The following is a 22,707-nucleotide window of genomic DNA, read 5'->3' as shown; positions in this document are numbered from 1 at the left end:
CGGGGGTCCGCAACTCCTTCGCCGCCGCGAGAGCGGGAGCCGGGCTGCGCACCCCTTCCCCGACGGGGTAAATTCTCCCCCGCCAGACTCTGGATTAGGTAAAAGGGCGGCCCGGGGGCCGGGCTCCTCTCCTTCGTCCGCCTTCCTAGTCTTCCCAGGGACCCCGGCGGGGCGTGCGGAGGGGGGAGTGCCGAGCTGCGGCCGGGCGTAACTGCGTCTGGGTCTCGCGCCACCCCGCTCGCGCGCGGGCGGGGGTCCTCCGCCCGCCTCACGCCCACGTGGCCGGCGCGTCCGCCCCGCCCCCGCCGCCCCCGCCCCGCCCCCGGCCCCGCCCTGCCCGGGGGAGCCGCCCCCGCAGCAGCCACCACCACAGCAGTCGCCGCGGTGCGCTCTCCAGCCCCGCCGGGCCGAGCCAGCGCTGAGCGCCGCGGAGGTGAGTGCGGGAGGCCGGCCGGGAACCCCGCCCCCCCGACTAGACCCTCCCTGGCTGGACGCCCCCGCTAGACGCCCCGGGGCCCGCCACTTCCCAGGGCTGGATTCTCCCGGTCTTGAACTCCTTACCCCGAGCTGGACCCCTGCCCCCACCGCCGGGTCTCCCCTGCGGGTCTCGGTGCCAAAGCGGGCTCTGCGAGCTCTCCAGCCCGGGGCACTCGGAGCGCGCTTGGGCGCCTGAGCGCGACGCAGGTGGGCAGTGCCACCGCCATCCCGGACCGGCCGCCGCTGGCGCCGAAACCCTGATTTTGGTCCCTGGGAGCTTTTAAGCGAAAGTTCCCGGAACGACTTCCGGGGAGGGAGGCGCCACCTGTCCTCTCCCTCCGAGTCTTCCCCAGCCTTGGTGGGGCGCCCACAGGTCAGCGTCGCGTCGGGCGCTGCTGGTGGTGGCTCGCGGGGCTGCCGGTCACTTCGCTGCCAGGAACCGGGCTTTGAGCGCGCAGGGCGGCGGCCGTGGTTCCGGGCCCGCCCGGGGCCCTTGTGCTGGCGGCTGCATCTTTTTAAATTGAGCAGCCAGAGGGTCTTGAGGTAGAGGCGAGGGAGGCGGACACCAGGGAGTTAGGGTGAATCTCGGTGCCTCCTAGCCAGAGACCGGTGAGCATTTTCTGAGTGTGGAAGTGGACCGAGCGTGGAGGGGGCGGGGGGAATGGGTTCCTTTGGACTTTTGCCACGAAGGAGAGCGGCACTTGCGCTCTCAGCCTCCTCAGGGACTTGAGCGTTTTTGAAACAGAGCGACTTGTTCCTAGAGGACTCTTTCTCCATTTAATGCCTGAACCAGGCTTGCTTCCAGCACTGGGCAGAGGTGTGAGACCTGCCAAACACTAGTTGTCCTGGATGCACCCGCAGAAACTTATGTTAAAGCATTTCATGCGCAGCACAAGGTATAACTGCTTTCTTCCTTGGTTGGGGTGTGGAAGAGGAGAGCTTTTCTATGAATTTGGCTTAGCTGTATAGTCTCAGGCAAGTTACTTCACCCATCTATGCTTCAGTTTTCTCATCTGTACGATGGGGGTGACAATAGTACAAATCTTAAAGGGTCGCATAAGGTTCAAGTTCTTAAAGTGCCCGATACATGGTAAATTCTACTTATGTAGTTGTTCTTGTTATTTTTATGGCTGACATCTAACAGGGCATCCGCATGCCTAGCTCCCCAGTGAGGTGGGTATGGGCAGGCACTCTTGCTCCTTCCATTTCTAAGAACCTGAATTATTCACACAGTGGTGTCCCCTTCGGCGCTGAAACACTTAGGCTTTGTGGTAATGTTTCCTATGGTTAAGCAGCCTTTTGCAAAATGTATCTCAGAATATGAGATTGGAGATGACCTTTGTCAAGGACACTGGTGGGAAATGGGGTCTCAAACCTTCTCTGGAAATTCTAGGGTGTGACTGGATATTTGCCTCACTGAGGGGGAGTGGATAAGGCTCCACTTGATTTCCTTCAGGCTTTGGGCCCCCCGGTAGGCTGACACCCTGTCTGATCTCTGTGAGTGTGGGAGTGTAGTTAGGGGCCTGAAGACCTGATCTTGTCCCCTCCCCTCCATTAGTGGAGCCTGCCCCAGTTTAGCTTCTTTCTTTTCGTGTTAGGCCCACAGGCAGGAGTTCTGATTCAGGGGACTCCAGGAATCTCCCAGAATGTATATGAGATTAGAAATGTGGATGAAATCTGTTTGGAGCACAGGTGTATATTTTTCCAGAGAGTTCCCTTTTCATCATATTCTGCAAAGGGCCTGCGCCCCATAAAAGGGGACTCTGCATTGCTGGTGGGGAGATTCTTACCGCCTGTACAGGAGCAGACCCAGGTTGTCACCATGACCTCTGTCTCCCAGAGGCGGAAGTGTACACATGACGTTTTGTGACCCTGCTCAGGGTATAACTTCCATTGGAAAATTCAGGTCTGCCTTAACTTGAGAAGATCTGATAAAGAAGTCAGCTGGGGAAAGGAGAAGGCAAGCTGAGGGAGTAGGGACTGTTGGCCTGTGGTGGGGCCATTAGGAAGGGATGTGGTTCATGAAAATTTGAACTCAGATTGTCTGAAGAGACTCCTCAGAGTCTTTGCAAATGCTCTTCCTTCTGCCGAGCACACTCTCCTGCCGCTCCTTCTCAAGTCTGGCATGATCTTTGCCTTTAGCCTGGATGTGTCTTCTGTGGAGAAGATTCTTCTGACCACTCTGTCCAAAGCAGTCTGTCCCCCTTATCAGTACCTTTCCCATTCTCCTATTGTATTTTATTCATGCAGCTTCCCTGAAGTGGTCATACTCATGTATCTATTTCTGGGTTTATTGTCTGCTTCCACCCAGGAGAATGTAGACTTCAAGAGGGTAGAGGTGCTGCCCTCTTTACCACTGAACTCTGGCCCCTTGCATACAGTAGATGCTCAATAAATGTTCCTTAGTGACAGAATGAATGAGCAGCCTCTGAGTGAAGTGGGGGTGAGCTGAAGAACTTTCTTTTCTCCTTAAGTAAGCTCTGTGGTCACCATGGGGCTCAAACTCAAAGCCCTGAGATGAAGAGTCACATGCTGTGCTGACTGAGCCAGCCAGGTGCCCTGGCCCCGGATATATTAAAAAAAAAAATTCATCCTTGGATGCATTATCTTAATGGTTTGTACAAATATTGTCTGATTCAGATCACTTTGCACAGGCTGAACAGGTTGAAACGAGTGAAAATGAAATGCTTTTATACATGATTCTGATGAACTGAGTCAGTTTGCATTGCTCTGTGGGAGATCGCCAGTGTGGTGGGTGGAGTGGGGTCTGCTCTGGAGAGGTTTGAAGAGGAGTTTTGCCTTCTTCTTCACTTTAGTGAATACTGTTCATTCAGTTATGAAAATGGGTATACTTTTTCTTAAAAAAAAAAAAAAAAGGAAGACTAGTTATATGGAGTCCTAGCTCCATGGGTGCCTTAGCCTCTTAGCTTAGCTCATTTACTCCATTTAGTCAAGAATCACTTCTGGAGGGAGGGCTCTGACAGTGGCCACAGAGCAGTCAAGAAGGCCGGCAGTGTCGCTCCCTTGTGGGGTTTACGTCCCAGTGGCGGAGACGGACCATCGACATGTAGAGCTATAGTATGATATCAGAGTGTGGTCAGTGGAATGATGGCGATGAAGGGGATCCAGAGAGACTGCCCTGGAGGCAGCATTGGGTTAGGTCAGGGGTGGTTTCTCTGAGAAAGCAGCATTCCAGCAGAAACCTAGAGGAATGAGCAAGGTGGATTTCCAGGGGAGGACAGTTCCACGCATGTGGACCCAAGGTTGTGGTTGAATTCCTGGTTTGACCAGTTGGCTCTTGAACCCTGGACATGGTCTCTCTCATGGGGGAAGGGGGAGGGGAAATGAGGCAGTGTGGGCAGAACCTTCCTCACCTCCTCCCCAGATCCTAACTCATGGCTGGAGTAAGCTCTTGGCACTGTGGGCTCTCATGTTTGTCTAGAAGGCTTATGCCTTCCTTTCCAGAGGGACCTGGAGTGATGATGTTTCCTGAAATTGCCACCTGGGCAATGAGCATGAGCCTCTGCTGGAAGTACTGCTGGAAGTATAACCCTGCACATAGTAAGACTTGCTTCCCCTCACCTGCCCTAGCCATGGGCCCCCTCCTCTTTTGTGTCATTTGGTCGTAAGCAAGTCATCACCTAGAGGGAACCACCTAGAGGGAAAGTAGTTACTTAGTGAAGCTTTGATGGAAAAAAAAATGAAGTGATGAAAATGTGTAGGATCATGGACCAGGAGATGCCCGCTTCCCATTCTCTCCACTGAGTGGTTGATTGGCTGATCATTGGACATTACTTAGCCAAGCATAAAGGAGGTATGACAGGGAGGCTTCTTGGAAAAATGACATCTAAGAAAAGAAAGGGATGGCTACAAGTCCCTTCTATTAGAGGGTGGGGTGGGGTGGAAGGGAGAGAGAATAGCATGTGCAAAGGTCCAGTTGAAGAGTTACCAGCTCTCAAATGAGCTCAGGTTCTCATCAGTTATAGCAGTGTGTGTGTGTGTGTGTGTGTGTGTGTGTGCGTGCACACGCACGCATGGCTGTGTGTGTGCACGTGCATGCATGTGTGCATGTGTACCCTTGTATTGGTGTATTCTGTGGAAAAGTAACTGTCTTAGCCGTCAATAAATGCCAGTTCTTCTGAATGGCTGTGCCTTGTGCTACTGGGCTCCGGCCTGGCATCCTCATTTATCATCTAGAACCTTCCTGTGGTACAGATCTTCTCAGTATCCCCATCTTCCTGACTAAGAAAAGCGAGGGGGGAAGTGGTGAATAATTTGCCAACTGTGTCTTTCTGGAGCTCTGTTCAGTTGTATCAGAGGAGGTGGAGGGGAGGGGGATCTTCCCAGAAGACTGATTCAGTGATGTCAAGAGAGCCAGGTGCATTTAAATCTCTCCTACAGATCTTGCTTTGGTGTACAGCCCCTGCGGAATGACAGCTCTGGGAGGGCAGAGGCTGGTTCCCACCAACTGCTCAGTCCCTGGCACGGTGAGGATTTGCTGGGGGGTTAAGGGATGCTCCAGGGTCTCTGGTGGCCACAGAACAGCAAGGCGGGAGGAGGCCATTGCTTTCTTTCCCCAGGTGACTCCTGACTTTTCCAAGATAGACCCATGACTCAGGGCAGAGTTGGACATGGGGCCCAAGTCAAAACCGAATGCTCCAAGGAGAGAGGCTGGAGACCTTGGCCAGAGTTGAAGGACAAAGCAGGCTGGTCGGTGGTGCCTTGCCTCGCTCATCTAGCTCAAGACTGAAATAGTTATTTAACAGCCCAAGTTAGTTATTCGTCCCGAAACCCCACCTCCGCTTTATGATAACTTATGGATCAGGATTTGCTGCTCCTGTGGATAGAACCCCGAGCCCTGAATCCATCTTTAATTCTGAGCTTAATATTTTCCTGGAAGCTGGGGTGGTGATCTAGCGTGGTGGCTGGTTTTAAGGCACATTGATATGTCTGGAGGTGGGAGGCGTCCTCGTTCCAGGCTCAGCTCCAGCATTGAGTTACTAGTGGAGTGACCTTGGGCAAAGTGCCTGACCTCTCCAAGCCTCAGTTTCCATATTTATGCATGGGGACAGTGCTTGACTGGACCTTATGGGTTTGCCGTGGAGATGAATGCACAGAGCGCATATCCTGTCACAGCCCCTGTGCAGGAAGGGCCGTGGTCATTCCCTGGTGACCTAAAGCAGACACATGTCACTCCGTCACGGCACTGTGCTCACGAAAGTTTGCTCAAACACACCAGGAGTTCTTCATTTGGACTTGGAGACTTCATCAGGGGTGGGTGCTACGCTTTTGGAGACGATTGTATTCGGAGCTAAATCTGGATAATGGAGCCGAGGGCATGTTTGTTGTGAGACAGATGCCAGGTGTGAAATGGCGTGAGTTTTGGTCACGCCCAAATGGTCCTCCCTCCTGTCCCCATGGTCTCTCCCAGGCCTCCCCCACTACAGGGGGGGCCTCCATGTACCTGTGGCTCTCGGAACCTGGCCGCTTCGGTGGACTGTTCTAGATCATCTTCCCCACATCCCACCCCAGGTCACCTGCTGGACCCTCCAATGCGGTTGAACCCAACAGCCCCTCAAATGCCCCAGAGGATTTTTCCACCTTCGTAGCTCTGCCCCTGCTGTTCCTACTACTTGGAATACTCTTTCGCTCCTTGCAGAACCTCCCACACTCCTCAACTCCAGGGGCCTCTTCCCTCTTTCCTTCCCTTTTGCCTAGAAAAAGAAATGCTCCTACTTGTATTCTTCATGTACATAAATGTAAACAAATCGGAAATTGTGGAGTAAAAAGTAAAGTTCCACCTCCCTCATCCCTGGCTTGCTTCCAGAGAGAACATTTATGATCAGCTGATTGGGTATTTCTCCTATGTTTTGATGTACAGGTGTGTGTACCTGTGAATGTCTTTAAAAAACCAGCAGAATGGGCTCATTTTTAAAATTTTTTAAAGATTTTATTTATTTTTAAAGAGAGAGAGAGAGAGAGAGGAGGACCAGGGCGGAGGGAGAGGGAGATCATCTCCAGCCGACTCTGCACTGAATGTGGAGTCTCACACAGGGTTCGATCTCACGACCCTGGGATCATGACCTGAGCCAAAACTGAGAGTCAGATACCAAATCAACTGAGCCACCCAGGTACCTCTATTGGGCTCATTTTGTGAATTTTTCCTCATTTAGCCGTATGTCCAAGAGTGCTTTCTCTGTCTATACACATCTCCCCTCTTTCTATACCCTCACCTCCCCCAAGGGAGGTACAAGTTTGTGTGGACGTGTATTTTCAGTTCTCTCGGGTATGTACCTGCAGTGGGATTGCAGGTTATATGGTGACTCGCTGTTTGATATTTTGGAGAACTGCCGTACTGTTTTCCAAAGGGGCAGCGCCATTTTGCAATCCCATCAGTAGTGCTTGAGGGTTTCAATGACTCCACATCCTCACCAATGCTTGTTAGCGCCCATCATTTTTTAATTACTGCCATCCTAGGGCGTGTGAAGTGGTATCTCATCATGGTTTTGATTTTCACTTCCCTATGGCTAGTGGTGTTGGACATCTTTTTTTTTTTTTAACTTAATTTTTCGTGCAGTTTTAGTTTTTCTTTTAATAATGAAATTGAGAGGAAAGTACAGAGATTTCCTTTATATTTCCTGCTCCCACACATGCACAGCCTCCCCCATTATCAATATCACTCACCAGAATGGTGTATTTGATACCAGGGATGAACCTACATGGACACATCATGATCATATGAAGCCCGTATTTTTTATTTAAGATTTTATTTATCTATTTGACAGAGATCACAAGTAGGCAAAGAGGCAGGAAGAGAGAGAGGAGGAAGCAGGGTCCCCGCCGAGCAGAGAGCCCGACACGGGGCTCGATCCCAGGACCCTGGGACCACGACCTGAGCCAAAGGCAGAGGCCCAACCCACTAAGCCACCCAGGTGCCCCAAGGCCTGTAGTTTACCTGAGGGCTCACTCTTGGTGTTGTGCCTTTAGTGGGTTTGAATGAATGAATAATAATAATTCTACACACAACTATAATATCATACAGAGTATTTTCACTGCCCTAAGAATCCTTTGTCTCTACCTTTTCATCTCCACCTTCCTGCCTGCACAAACACTGGTCTTTTTACTGTCTCCATAGTTTTGCCTTTTCCAAAATGTCATATAGTTAGGATCATACGGTACGTAGCAATTGGTTTCTTTCACTTAGTAACATGCATTTGAAGTTCCTCAGTGTCTTTTCATAGTTTGATAGCTCATTTCTTTTTGGTTCTGAGTAGTATTTCATTGTCTGGATGTATCACAGTTTATCCGTTCACCTACTAAAGAACATTTTCGTTGCTGGTAAGTTTTGGCGCTTGTGAATAAAGCTGCTATAAACAACCACGTGCAGGTTTTTGTGTGGAAAAGTTTTCAGCTACTTAGGGTAAATACCAAGGAGTGTGACTGCTGGTATGTGTGGTAAGAGTATATTTGGTTTAGGGGCGCCTGGGTGGCTCAGTGGGTTAAGCCTCTGCCTTTGGCTCAGGTCATGGTCCTGGGGTCCTGGGATAGAGCCCCGCATTGGGCTCTCTGCTCAGCAGGGAGCCTGCTTCCCTTCCTCTCTCTCTGCCTGCCTCTCTGCCTACTTGTGATCTCTTTCTCTGTCAAATGAATAAATAAAAATCTTAAAAAAAAAAAAAGAGTATATTTGGTTTAGTAAGAAACCTGCCAAACTGCCTTCCAAAGTGGCTGTACCATTTTGCATTCCCACTACCAACAAATGAGAGAGTTCCTGTTACTTTACATCCTTTGCCAGCATTTGGTATTGTCAGTGTTGTGGATTTAGGCCATTCTAATAGGCTTGGGGTGGTATCCTGTTGCTTTAATTTGCATTTCCCTGATGACCTATGTGGAGACTCTTTTCACGTGTTTACTTGTCATCCATGTATCTTCTCTGGTGAGGTGTGTGTTAAGGTCTTTCTTATTTCCAGTTCAGGTTGTTTGTTTTCTTATTGTTGAGTTTTAAGAGCTGTTGGCATGTTTTGGGTAACAGTTCTTTATCAAATATATCTTCTGCAAATAATTTTTTGTAGTCTGTGGTTTGTCTTCTAATTCTCTTGGAATTATCTATTGCAGAGCAGAAGTTTTCAATTTTTGTGAAATCCAGCTTATCAATTATTTCTTTCAGACATTGTGTTTTTGGTGTTATATCTAAAAAGGCATCACCATATGCAAGGTTTTCTAGGTTTTTCCCTATGTTATCTTCTAAGGATTTTATAGTTTCGCATTTCATATTTATGTCTCAGATCCATTTTGAGTTAATTTTTTTTAAGATTTTAATTTATTTATTTGACAGATCACAAGTAGGCAGAGAGACAGGCAGAGAGAGAGGAGGAAGCAGGCTCCCTGCTGAGCAGAGAGCCCGATGTGGGGCTCGATCCCAGGACCCTGAGATCATGACCTGAGCCGAAGGCAGAGGCTTAACCCACTGAGCCACCCAGGCGCCCCTTGAGTTAATTTTTGTGAAGAGTGAGAAGTCTGTGTTTAGATTCATTTTTTTTGCATGTGGATGTCCAGTTTTCAACCATTTGTTGAAAAGAATATCTTTGCTCCATTGTTTTGCCTTTGCTCCTTTGTCAGAGATCAGTTGCCTGTATATGTGGGTCCATTTCTGGGCTCTCTGTTTTTTGATCTGTTTGTCTGTTTTTTTGCTAATACCTTGCTCCTTTGTCAGAAATCAGTTGCCTGTATATATGTGGGTCCATTTCTGGGCTCTCTATTTTTTTATCTGTTTTTTTGCTAATACCACACTGTCTTGATTATTGTAGCTTTGTAATAAGTCCTGAAGTCTGGTAGCGGCAGTCCTCCAACTTTGTTCTTCTTTAATATTGTGTTGGTTGAATATCTTTCCATGTGTTTATTGGCCATTTGCATATCTTCTTTGGAGACGTGTCTTTTCAGATATTTCACCAATTTTTAAAAATTGGGTTGTTGGGGCACCTGGGTGGTTCAGTCGGTTAAGCATGTACCTTCGGCTCAGGTTGTGATCCCTGGGGTCCTGGGATCGAGCATTGGGTCCCCGCTCAGTGGGGAACCTGCTTCTCCTGGTCCCCCTGTTTGTGCCATCTCTCTCTCTGTCAGATAAATAAATAAAATCTTTAAAAAAAATTGGGTTGCCTTTTTATTATTGATTTGTTTTTAAATTTTTATTTATTATTGTTTTTTAAAGATTTTATTTATTTATTTGAGTTAGAGTGTGAGAGAGAGCAAGCAGAGGAGGAGGGGAAGAGGGAAAGGGAGAAGCAGGCTCCCCACTGAGCAGAGAGTCCCATGTGGGACTTGATCCCAGGACCCTGGGACCATGACCTGAGCTGAAGACAGATGCTTAATCAACTGAGTCACCCAGGCTTTGCAGTAACTTTTGAAATCGAGAAGTGTGTCTTCTAACTTTGTCCCTTTTCATGATTGTTTTGGCTATTCTGGGTCCCCATATGAATTTTAGGATCAGCTTGTCAAGTTTTTGCAAAAATGATTTTTTTTTAAAGATTTTATTTATTTATTTGACAGACAGAGATCACAAGTAGGCAGAGAGGCAGGCAGAGAGAGAAGGGAAGCAGGTTTCCTGCTGAGCAGAGAGCCCGATGTGGGGCTCGATGTGGGACTCGATGTGGGGCTCGATCCCAGGACCCTGGGATCACGACCTGAGCCGAAGGCAGAGGCTTTAACCCACTGAGCCACCCAAGCACCCCTGCAAAAAAAGATTTTAATAGGGCCCTTCTGATTGCAGAGACAAAACCCGGGGACATCAGCATCTCTTTTCCTTGTTGAAGAAAGTGATAAGTATAGTGTCCTGTCTAATCTAAGCCGGAGACCTCGGATAAAACATTTAACTCCTGAACGTGTGAAATGGGAATGCCTCTAGCATAGACTGAGCTAATGGCAGACCTGGCTTCCATTTATCTGAGGGCGTGATGGTGAGCCCTAGAGATCTTCCCATACTCCCTGCCTCACCAGAATCCTGGTGAGAACTGGCACTCCCCGCCCCCCCCCAACCCCGGCCCCCCAGCCCTGGAGGCACCAGGGAGTGCTGGAGGGTATCAGAGTGAGGCTGCATTTTCACTTGTTTCATCTATTGAGCAGAGCCAGGATTTCATTTAAGGAAAGGGTTCTGCTAAAGCAGTTTTTGCCTCCTCCCCGCCAAACTGGCATCATGGTTTAAAGAATGGAATAAAAATAAGAAAGGAATACTATCACATAATAGAAGATTAGTTTACACCTCTACCTGCACTTATGCATTCCAGATGTCATGCTTTGGCACAAGTCCACAATTGTGTTCTTACAGAAGAAGAAGTGAAAAGCGAAGTGCCTACGTGTGTGCCAACAAACTGCTTTTCCAAACTGAAGGAACAGCTCAGGGAACTACACTGGGAGATGCTAACCCACTCCACCTCAGCGTGCTCTCTGCTGGGGCGAGGGGCTCCATTTTAAACAAAATGGTGCTACTGTGTGTGAGAGAGGGGAACAAAACAAAAACACAACACAACACAACACAACAAAACAAAACAAAACAAAACAAAAACAAAACAAAACACAGTTAAAAAAAAGGAATTAAAAAAGTATTAATTTACGGAGATTTTTAGTTTGTTTCTGGAGGGGAAGAACATGATAGGCAATGGAAATTATTTTGAGATCTTCAGAACCCAAGTTCCTGTGGTTTAGCAGGTTCCCTTTACCCAATCTGTTAGATCAAGCTGTTCATGGGGATTTTACTTCCATTCTTTAGTGTGGGGTGTGGGTGCATGCCTGTGCACATGGAAAGTTAGGGGAAAAACACAGTGATACAACCCAGGCCCAGAACAAGGAAGCGTGTTACGGAGCTGAAGTTCCAGTCTCCGAAGATACGGCTCAGCTGCCCTTGTGTAACCTCTTCCCATGACACACCTCCCAGGGGGGTGCAGGGGACGGCTTCGCCCCAGCCTGGCTTTAATTTTACCAAAACCCTGTGCCGTCTTGCAAACTCCAGTGGTTTTCTCAACAGATCACTCGCATTTCATCTGTTCTGGGCTGGGCAGGGCCTCACTAATCCTTGGCCAGCCCTGTGAGTCAGAAAACATTTAAATGACCACCAAGCCTTTGAGGAGAGAGAGTTGGCAAGTGGGTTTAGGGAGGTGGGGTGACTCTTAAACAGCACGGCAGCAAATGAATGGCAGAGGTGATACGAGGGTGAGCAACCCTGTTTTCTTACGCTAATAAAGAAAGTTATATTATCTTTCCAAATGAGATAATAATGATGATTATTATCAATAATCCGAAGGTTATTGAGCACTTATTATATGGTGGGAGTCTGGCTTTTCCTACCTGTGTTTGACTGTGACCCACTGTAAGAAATAAATCTATAGGCTATCATTTGGTGTATTTGTATGTATGAGTGCACATGTGTGTGCAAGCACATGTGTATCCAGAATGAAAGTTTGGTGAGACAATACTTATCTTATGTATGTTTAATGTCCTCCAGTCATTCTTTGCTACATTAGTGGATTTATGATTTTTTTTTGAAATGATGGCTGTGAGACCCACTAGATTTATTTCACAAATAGGGGAAAACCTACTGTTTGAAAAACTCTGTGCTAGATGGTTTGCTGTGTGTTTTACATGTATTATTTCATTTAATCCTCACAAAAACCTCAGGGAGAGGGTACTGTTATCCTCATTTTTGGATGGGGGAAAAAAGGCACAGAGAGGTAACTTGCCCAGGGTCACACTGTGAGTGAGTAGTGGAGCTGGGATGGAACCCAGAAAGGCTAAGTCCTATTACAAGTTCATGGCATGAACCCAGGACTTGTACCTGTCTCCTGTAATGATTAGGGAAGAAGGTATAATTTACTATCCTTTAAAAAAAATATTTATTTTTAAAGTAGATTCCATACCCAGTGTGGGGCTTGGACTAATGACCCTGAGATCAAGAGTCACACACCCTACCAACTGATCCAACCAGGTGCCTCTTAATATCCTAATGAGTTGTTACAGATTGAAAAGGTAACCACAAAGTGGATACAAAATTAATACCACTTGTTTGACTTAAAGTTGCATTTAAAAACACATATATCCACTATGATGGCTTTGATCAATACATAGATGTTATTCTTCCTCAGTTGCTTTATTTTGTGGGTTTTTTATTTTTTTAAAAAGATTTATTCGTTTAGGGGCACCTGGGTGGCTCAGTGGGTTAAAGCCTTTGCCTTCGGCTCAGGTCATGATCCCAGGGTCCTAGGATCGAGCCCCACATCGGGCTCTCTGCTCAGTAGGGAGCCTGCTTCCCCCTCTCTCTCTCTCTGCCTGCCTCTCTCTATCAAATATTTGGGAAAAAAAAAGATTTATTCATTTATTTTGAGAGAGGGAGTGGGGGGAGCAGGAAAAGAGGGAGAGAAAGAGAGTCCCAAGCAGACTCCATGCTGAGCAGGGAGCCCAATGTGGGGGGTGATCCCATGACCCTGAGATCATGACCTGAGCTGAAACCAAGAGTCAGATGCTCAACCACTTGCACCACCCAGGTTCCCCACGTAGGCTTTTTATTTTTATCTTCTTAATCATCTGATGACTTGAAATTTCGTGCAAGTACAGATAATAAGGGATAATTTACAATGGAAAGTAAATAGTTTTGGAGGTGTATTAGTCAGGGATCTCCAGAGAAACAAAACCAACAAATTGAACAGGATGTTAATATATAAAAGTATATAATATATATTATGTAATATATAATGATGTGTAATGTGTACATATATAATATATGAAGTGTATAATTTATAATGATATATGTTATATACAATGGCATGTATGCTCTCTCCCACTCTCCCTCGCTCTCTGGTTTCCATATATATATGATATATGTATATTGATAAATCACATATACTGAGCAAGAGAGGGAGAGAGATATATATATTTAAAGGAAGTGATAGTCCCCCTATGTGAGTATGGAGGCTTGGCAAGTTTAAAATCTGCAGAGTAGGCTGGCAGGCTAGAGAGGCGGGGAAGGCAGTTCAAGTCCAAAGGCAGTCTCCTGGCAGAATTCCTTCTTGCTAGAGGAGGAGGTCCATCTTTGTTTTATGAAGGCCTTCTACTGATTAGATCAGGCCCACCCAAATTATGAAGAGCAATTTGTTTTACTCAAAGTCTACTGATTTAAATATTAATGTCATCTAAAAAAATACCCACACCTTCACAAAACGTCTAGAATAACGTTTGACCAGCTATCTGGGCATTATGGTCTAGACAACACATAAAATTAAGCATAACAGGGAGCAAGATACTGTTCCGAAGAAAGGAAAAAGGCAGTGAGTGGGAAGCTTGAGTGTGACAGTGTTACAAATAGAAGGACATTTCAGAAAGAATTCCCCCCCACCCATGACTGATCGCCCCCTAAAGCCCATCCCTGGTTCCCATGCAGTTAGACAACCATGGCATGGGTTGGCAGATGGGAGGGGGTGGCAGGTGCAGGTTTTCTTGCTTTGAGTTGAGTGCATTTTTCTTACATTTCTCTCTTACACCAGAGACCTGAGAGTTCATGGCTCCAAGTAAATAGAGCCATTTATGTGCAGCCAGTGGGGGCTTGTTCAGTGGCTTTCTCTGTAGAGGCTGTGTGCTGATGTAGCATTTGTAGCTCAGCCTAAACTTGGAAGACTTTGCTCCCTTCTCCTGTGCCACAAGGTACTGAGTGACCCATGGGCCACTGGCCACAGAAACTATCTGGGGCTCTTTGGGTGGGAACTCAGGCTGTCTGTGAGTCCATGGTATCCAGACAATATTAAATTTATTATTTGTTTTTCATTTTCTCTGATTTTTATTAACGTATAATTCACATACCATAAAACTGATTCTTTTAAAGTGCGACTTAGTAGTTTTTGGTGTATTTGCAGGGTTGTGCAGCCATGACAACTATCCAATTCCAAAACATTTTCATCACCCCCCAAAAATACAGCTTTTCTTTTGGAAATAATTTAAACCTTTGAGAACACTGCCTGCTGGATCAGTCCCATCAGAAAACAAACATGCTGTTATTTCTCCCAACTTAAAAAAAAACAACAACAAAAAAACCCACAACCAAAACCCTCTGTTCACTTGTCCTCCTACTTATGCCCCCATTTCTCTTTAGTTTAGAGTAAACCTTCTTGAAAGAATTGTTTGGACTTGCTGACTGTCCTTCTCTGCCTCCCTTCCCCTCTCATTGGTTAAAAAAATTGTGATAAAATACATGTAACATAAAACTCACCATCATGACTATTTTTAAGCATCCAATTCAGTCTTGTTAAGCGTATTCACATTGTTGTGCAAAACCCCTAGAACTTTTTCATCTTGGGTGATGGGAACTCTGTTCCCATCAATTCTCCACTTCTCTCTCCCCCCAGTCCCTGGTAACCACCACCCTACTTTCTGTCTCTATGCATTTACCAACTCTAGATACCTCACATAAATGGCATCAATACAAACAAGGCACTATTTGTCTTTTTTGTCTGTGGCTGGCTTATTTCACTCTGCATAACGTCTTCAAGGTTCATGTATGTTGTAGCAGGTGTCCTTATGCCTTTCCTTTTTAAGGCTGAATGATACTCTCTGGTATGTATATGCCACGTTTTGTTTATCCATTCATTCTCTGAAGGACAGTTGGGTTGTTCCCACCTTTTGGCTGTTGGAATAATGTTGCTGTCCTGTTCTCCTGGGAACCCGTGATTCCCAGCCAGGTTTGGGTTCCCCTCATGAACATCTCTTGCCCAGGTCTGTGCTCGTTGCCATGTTGCTCATCCCAATGGCATATTCTCAGGCCCTGCCCCCATCCAGATGGGCATTTTCTCTTCTTTGAAGCTCTTTCTTTACCTGACTTCCAGGGCACCTTTCTCTGCTGGTCCTCTAACCACCTGCCAGTTAACAGCAATTTCATCCTTCTGATTGTTCAGACCCAAAGCCTGTCATCTTTGACTCTTATCAGGAAATCCCACTGTTCGTACTTTCAAACTATACCCAGAACGTGGCCACTCTTCACCCATTGTCCAAACTACACTCCCCTCTCACCTGAGGGACTGTGGTGATCTCTTTGCTAGTCTCCCAAGCTTGGTCCTCACCTCCTTCCAGTTTGTCCTCAGTTCACAGCTAGAGGGACTCTTAGTGGGCAGATTACCATTCCTTTGCTCAAAACCCTTGAAGGGCTCCCATCTTAACAGCAGAAGCTAATGTCCTCACGGTGACCTACAGGACCACCGTGATCTGGCTGTGTTTCTTCTATTACTCCTTCCTTAGTTCACTCTTCCCCTCATTACCCCAGCTGAATCATAGTAGCCTCAATGCTCTCCTCTAATTGGATGCCCCAGGACCTTTGCTCTTCCTATTCCCTCTGCCGGGGATTTCTCTTCTGGCGTTGACATAATTTGGTCCTTCACTTCCTTCAGCCTTTACTCAGATATCTCCTTCCCTAACTGTCATGTCTAAACTATTACCACTCTCCCCAATATCCCTCTCTCCCTTCCTTGATTTATTTTGTCTCCTTACTCCTGTCACTGTCCGGCATAGGGGATATGGTTTTTGTCTGCTTCCCTCACTGGAAAGTGAATTCCACGAGGACAGTGTTTTTTCCTTCTGTTCTCTTCTCTGCCGGATCCCCAGCACCTCATCTGGCACCAAGTAGACACTCAGCATATTTATTGAACCAATAAATGAAAATTGGGAAATTAGAGATAAAAAGTCATTTATGATTCTTCTATTATGATACAATGCTTGCCTGTATTTTTTCTTACCTACGACTTGTTCATTGAGATAGGTATATGTGTATGTCTGTGTCTCCCAACTTTTCCCACCAAGCATTCTTGTACAAACTTCTTTTTTCTTTTCTTTTCTTTTTTTTTTTTAAAAGATTTTATTTATTTATTTGTCAGAGAGAGAGAGGGAGAGAGAGCAAGCACAGGCAGACAGAATGGCAGGCAGAGGCAGAGGGAGAAGCAGGCTCCCTGATGAGCAAGGAGCCCGATGTGGGACTCGATCCCAGGACACTGGGATCATGACCTGAGCCGAAGGCAGCTGCCTAACCAACTGAGCCACCCAGGCATCCCTTCTTTTCTTTTTTTTAAGTTGCTAGGTACTCTTCATGATTATTACTTGTTAAACAGTACATCATGTTTCACTGAGTTGTAGCAACTTCATTTATTTAACCTTGTTTTGTTCAGGACTATTGGGCAGCTTCCAATTTGTTGCTGTTGTAGATTGCACCACAGTGAGCGTCTGTGTTAGGCATTTGCCAAGCCTCCCTCCCTCTCCTTGGGAAGGAGTCTCCATTCTCCCGAGCCTGGGTTGGAGCCATGGCCCCGGGCTGGGCCCATCGCGATCTCCACCACTGGCTGTGATGACTGGCTCAGGGCCACATAGAGAACCTGCCCAGCCAGGCCATGGGCTTCTCCCAGCTCACCCTGACTTGCTCAGAAGCAACAGAGAAGATGCTCAGAAGCACCCAGGTCCAGACCAGTAAGGACAGGGCCCCTGACTTGGAGTAGTGACAGCTTGGGTACATCATCTTTGGATGCCGTCACTTGACTGAGCTTTTCCACTATCCTTCCAACGAATACCCCTTTTCCCCAGTCTAGATGGAGTTGGGTTTCTCCCTGCAAGGAGGGAGTCTAGACTAATTCCACCAGTACAGCATCTCCCCCATTCCCCTTTTCAGTGGAATTTAGGCTAGAACAAGGAACGATGTTACAGACCTCAGTAAGGCATTGTACAGGACAGAAAATGCATGGGGGCTGAGCAGCTCCATTTCTTTGTCACAACTGGAGAAACAAGGTGAAAATGTCATCAGTCTGGGTTCAGATGCTGGCACCGCCCTCTGACAGGGGTAACCTCAGTTTCCTTGTCTGTAAACTGAGGATGACAGTAATCACAGCCCATCTCAGGGAATTGTTTAGAGAGAAAAACTCATTTATTTGTACACCCGTATTCATAGCAGCGTTATGCACAGTAGCTAAAAAGTGGAAACCACCCGAGTGTCTGTTGGCAGATGAGTGGATAGACAGATGTGGTAATTACATACATTGGAGTATTACTAGCCATAGGAAGGGAGTTCTGCCACCTGCCACAACAGGGGTGAATCTTGAAAACATGCCGAGTGAAATAAGCCAGACACAAAAGAACAGAAACTGTGTGATTCCACTTACATGAGATTCCTCAAATGACAGATTCTTGGAGGCAGAAAATAGACCAAAGGTTACCAGGGCCGGGGAGGGGAGAAGGGGGAGCTATAGTTTAGTGGGTACAGAGCCTTTGCTTGGGATGATGAAAAGTTTTGGAGGCAGACAGTGGTGATGGTTAGTGTGATGCACTTACTGCCCCTGAATTGTGCATTTAAAAATAGCTAAAATGGTCAATTTTTTTTTCTATCTTGTTCTATTATTTATTTTATCATTTTTTTTAAATTTTATTTTTTATAAACATATATTTTTATCCCCAGGGGTACAGGTCTGTGAATCGCCAGGTTTACACCCTTCACAGCACTCACCATAGCACATACCCTCCCCAGTGTCCATAACCACACACCCCCAACCCCCCTCCCCCCATCAACCCTCAGTTTGTTTTGTGAGATTAAGAGTCACTCATGGTTTGTCTCCCTCCCAATCCCATCTTGTTTCATTTACTCTTCTCCTACCCCCTTAACCCCCCATGTTGCATCTCCTCTCCCTCATATCAGGGAGATCATATGATAGTTGTCTTTCTCCAATTGACTTATTTCGCTAAGCATGATACCCTCTAGTGCCATCCACGTCGTCGCAAATGGCAAGATTTCATTTCTTTTGATGGCTGCATAGTATTCCATTGTGTATATATACCACATCTTCTTTATTCATCCATCTGTTGATGGACATCTAGGTTCTTTCCATAGTTTGGCTATTGTAGACATTGCTGCTATAAACATTCGGGTGCACGTGCCCCTTCAGATCACTGTGTTTGTATCTTTAGGGTAAATACCCAGCAGTGCAATTGCTGGGTCATAGGGTAGTTCTATTTTCAACATTTTGAGGGACCTCCATGCTGTTTTCCAGAGTGGTTGCACCAGCTTGCATTCCCACCAACAGTGTAGGAGGGTTCCCCTTTCTCCGCATCCTCGCCAGCGTCTGTCATTTCCTGACTTGTTAATTTTAGCCATTCTGACTGGTGTGAGGTGGTATCTCATTGTGGTTTTGATTTGTATTTCCCTGATGCCGAGTGATGTGGAGCACTTTTTCATGTGTCTGTTGGCCATCTGGATGTCTTCTTTGCAGAAATGTCTGTTCATGTCCTCTGCCCATAAAATGGTCAATTTTTTAAAAGATTTTATTTATTTATTTGACAGGCAGCAATCACAAGTAGGCAGAGAGGGAGGCAGAGAAAGACAGAGGTGGAAGCAGGCTCCCTGCTGAGCAGAGAGCCCGATGCGGGGCTCGATCCCAGGACCCTGGGATCATGACCTGAGCCGAAGGCAGAGGCTTAACCCACTGAGCCACGCAGGTGCCCCTAAAATGGTAAATTTTATGCTATGTATATTTTCCTATAATAACAAAAAAGTATCAGAGGAGTTAGAGGGTATGAAATGGGTATGAATATCACAGTTAGTCTCTTGGACTTTTTATTCACAGGTTAAAAGTGAATTAAGATGGAGCACTCAGGGGAAAAAAAACAGCCACAAACCAAAAGGAGGTGGTGTGTAAACTACCCACAAGAGCCCAGAGGGTCCCTCTGAGATCTGCTGCTGCTGGCTGGGGTCCGGCCTGGCAGGAGCAGCTCCCCCAGCCAGCCTGCGTGCATGGAGTGTTAGTGACTGAGGGCAGGCTAGTCTGGTCCCCTGGTCAGATGGGCCCCAGCCAGGACTAGAGCCCTGGTGAGTCACAGTTCCATCCCCCAGAGAACAAAGGGAGGTAGCAGGGAGGGGCTGGGCTGTGACTCAGAGGCCACCGCTGCCCTGCCCTGACTTCCTCTGGGTGCACACCCCCTCCAACTCTGGCTTCGGCTACCCCCGCCCCTGCCCTGTGGGAGTAGGGGCAGGTGTGCCCACTTCCCATGCAGGCCATCAGGAGGCTCCCCAGCAGAAGTTAGAAGTGGTCCAGAGTTGTTTTTCAGCTCCTTTTTGGAAATAGAAATCATAGCAGCTACACTGATGGAGCATTTGGTGTGCACCTGCTGGGCTCAGGGCTCTGCAAACTCTGTCTCCTTTACGCCTCTACCTCATCCCAGCAGCTACAGCAGAGGCAGTGGGCTAATGGGGTAAAGCAACTTGCCTGAGGTTACCTGTCGGGCCACAAAGGGCAGAGATTCAGAAGCCTGGACTTATAATCATGCTAGTACACACATGCACACTTGTGCGCGCGCACACACACACACACATGTGTATGTGAGAAGGGTTTCAAAGGGTTTCAAAGTCAACTGAATGCCCTTCATCCTCTTAGAGAACATGTGTGGTGCATATTCAAGAGGAGAGCTGAGATGTAGCGGAATCCTCCAGTGGATTCCAGTTCTGCTTAGGAAAAAATCCAAATTTTTTTTTACCTTCACCTACACACTCTGCCACTCCCTGTTATGCCTTCTAGCAAGATCCCAATCTCTGTTCTTTCTCAGCCTTTGAGTGTGACATTCCTTCCATCCAGAATGTTCTTATTCCTTCTCTTCTCAGGGCCAGCTCCTTTGCAGACACAGGTCTTGGCTCAGACGTTACAAGGGAGAACTCCCCTCAGTGCTTCTCCCTGTTTACTTTCTCATCCCTCACGTTTTCTTGGTCCCTTCTCCAGGCTGAGGGCATGGTGATAACAGGGGCTATGTCTGGTCATACCCTGCGGCCCCCCTAACCTCCAGCCTGCAGATGCAGAGAGCGGGCGCCCAGCAGATCACACAGCCAGGTGCTATCTGACATTGTCTCTATGCATATTCCTCTTAACTCTTTCGCGTTTTATTTTATTTTTTACCGTTTTGCATTTTAAAAGGATTTGACCTGTGTACAGTTGTCAAGATGGACTGTGGGAATTTGTGGAAGCTTCCCCTGAGATGAGAGTGCTTTGTATATGGTGTGTGTCCAGAAATTCTCTCAAACAATAGGGATGTGTACATCTGAATTTTGTTGGGTTGTAGGCGGCAAGGTAGAATTAGATGCTTCTGCAAGATCCAGTAAAAGCCCAGGGGTGTCTGGGAAGCCAATCATCGGTCCTTCTTGTGTCTGGTTGGTGGTCACAGCTGATGGAACTTGAAGTACACGCCAGCCTCTGCTACCTCATACCATATATATAAAAACAACTGGAGATGAGTTGGGGACCTAAACGTGGAAGGCAAATCATGGAGCTTCTAGAAAATACTAGAGAAGAATGAAAATTAGGCTAGGCATAGAATTCTTCGACAAGATCACAAAAAGCACTATCATGCTTTTTGTGAGGAAAAGAAGGAAAGAAATTTATAAACTAGACTTCATTAAAATTAAGAACTCTTTCTCAAAAGACACTATTAAGAGAGTGAAGAAGCAAACTGCTGTCCGGGAGAAGATATTTGAAATACATACGTCCCACCAAAGATTCATCTCTAGAATATATAAAGAACTTCTACCAACCAATGAGAAACAGACAACCCAATATAAAAGCGACAAAAGACTTGAGCAAACATGTCACCAAAGAGGATTCCAAATGACCAATAAACATATGGAAGGGTGCTTAGCCTCAGGAGTCATTAGAAGAATTTAACCACAATAAGATAGCACTGTGTGTCTACCCAGAATGGCCAAATGAAAAAGACTGACAACGAAAATGTAGTTAAAGATAAGGAGCAGCTGAAACCCTCCAGTACTGCTGGTGGAGGTAGGAACTGGTACAGCCACTTTGGAAAACCATTTTGGCTGTGTCTACCACAGCTGGACATCAGGCTCCCCAGGCTGTAGCACTGCTAGGTGTAGATGAGTGCCCAGGAACTTGCGCACAAATGATCCTAGCAGCTTTATTCATAAGTCTCAAAACATGGCAATGATCCAAGTGCCCATCGGCAGCCATATGGGTAAGCGAATAGTAGATCCACGCAATGGAATATACTCTGCAATGAGAAAGAGCCTTTGGGTGGGGCACTAAGCGGGAGGGGCACGGGGAAACCATCTAGGTGGCTGGACATGTTTTATATCTTGATTTGGTTGGTGATGACATGGGAGTGTAAGTACCTACAAACATGACTGAGTTGTACACTTAAGATTTGTGTAGTTTGTGTATGTCGCAAACTTATTTGTTTGTTTCCAAACTATTTTACTGTAGATTGGGGAAATCTATCAATGTATATCAATACATTGGGGAAATAGAATACATGGTAGTCTTTGTCTCGAGCCCTCGGAGGAAGGTTGGGGAACTGAAACGCTGTCAGAGGCCAGGATGGGCTGGAGGGAGGCCTGAGTTCTCCCCATGATGCTGCTTCTCCCCGGTGTTTCTCCTTGTCTTCACCCATTCCCCCCCCGCCCCCCGACACTGCAACGTGAGCAGTACCCACCTCTCACCCCTGGCGTGATCCTTACCTGGCAGGAAAGACCAGTGCTTGAGAGGGAATGTGGACCTTTCCTAATTGTGGTGCTGTTTAATTTATTAATTTTTTTTACAAGATTTTATTATTTATTTGACACACAGAGAGAGAGAAAGAGAGCACACAAGCTGTGGGAGCAGCAGGCAGAGGGAGAAGCAGGCTCCCCGAGGTGCAGGGAGTCCAATGCGGGACTCCATCCCAGGACCCTGGGATCATGACCTGAGCCGAAAGCAGTCGGTTAACCAACTGAGCCACCCAGACGCCCCTGCAGTGCTGTTTAAAGGAGAGGTGCATCTATCTGGTGCTCTCCTCAGAGTCCCTATAATGTCCCAACCTGGAAGAGGAGGGAACCTGCGCATCGGTTAGCTTTCCCCAAAGCCCAGGATTAAACGGTGGCGGTGGCTGGTATTACAGGCTAGGTTGGAGAGGATCCAGTGAGGAAGTGGAACCCGCCTCTGTCTGCCCGGGCATATCACTCCGAACCCACACTCTGGGCTGATCCTCAGCAACAAATTCAAGTCTGTTACGTCCAATGCCTGGGGCAGCCTGGTGGCTGTGCTGGGACAGATCTCTGAGCTGAATGGATCTCGGGGGTCCCAGGGCATGGTGTGAGCTGTAGGGGATCTCTGGCTCTGGGCTTGGGTGCTTTCACAGGTGTCTTTCTGACAGGAGAAGGACATGCTTCATTTCCAGTCCTCCAGGCTGGCTGGTTGG

At 47.0% G+C, this 22,707-nt stretch overlaps 1 protein-coding gene across 1 annotated transcript in view; it reads left to right on the top strand.

The window, feature by feature from the left end:
* Positions 1–370: 370 nt before the first annotated feature.
* LOC111143883 (Rho guanine nucleotide exchange factor 3) overlaps positions 371–22,707 on the top strand; it is a 312,758-nt gene continuing 290,421 nt past the window's right edge. The window contains 1 exon segment of the mRNA XM_022497910.1: positions 371–433. The gene's annotated coding sequence lies outside the window, so the exon portion shown is untranslated.

Source organism: Enhydra lutris, unplaced genomic scaffold, assembly GCF_002288905.1.
Source record: "Enhydra lutris kenyoni isolate GAN:26980312 unplaced genomic scaffold, ASM228890v2 scaffoldscaffold10, whole genome shotgun sequence".
In the NCBI taxonomy this organism is placed as follows: domain Eukaryota; kingdom Metazoa; phylum Chordata; class Mammalia; order Carnivora; family Mustelidae; genus Enhydra; species Enhydra lutris.
Note: the sequence above shows the minus strand (reverse complement) of the source record. Positions and strands in the feature narration are given on the sequence as shown.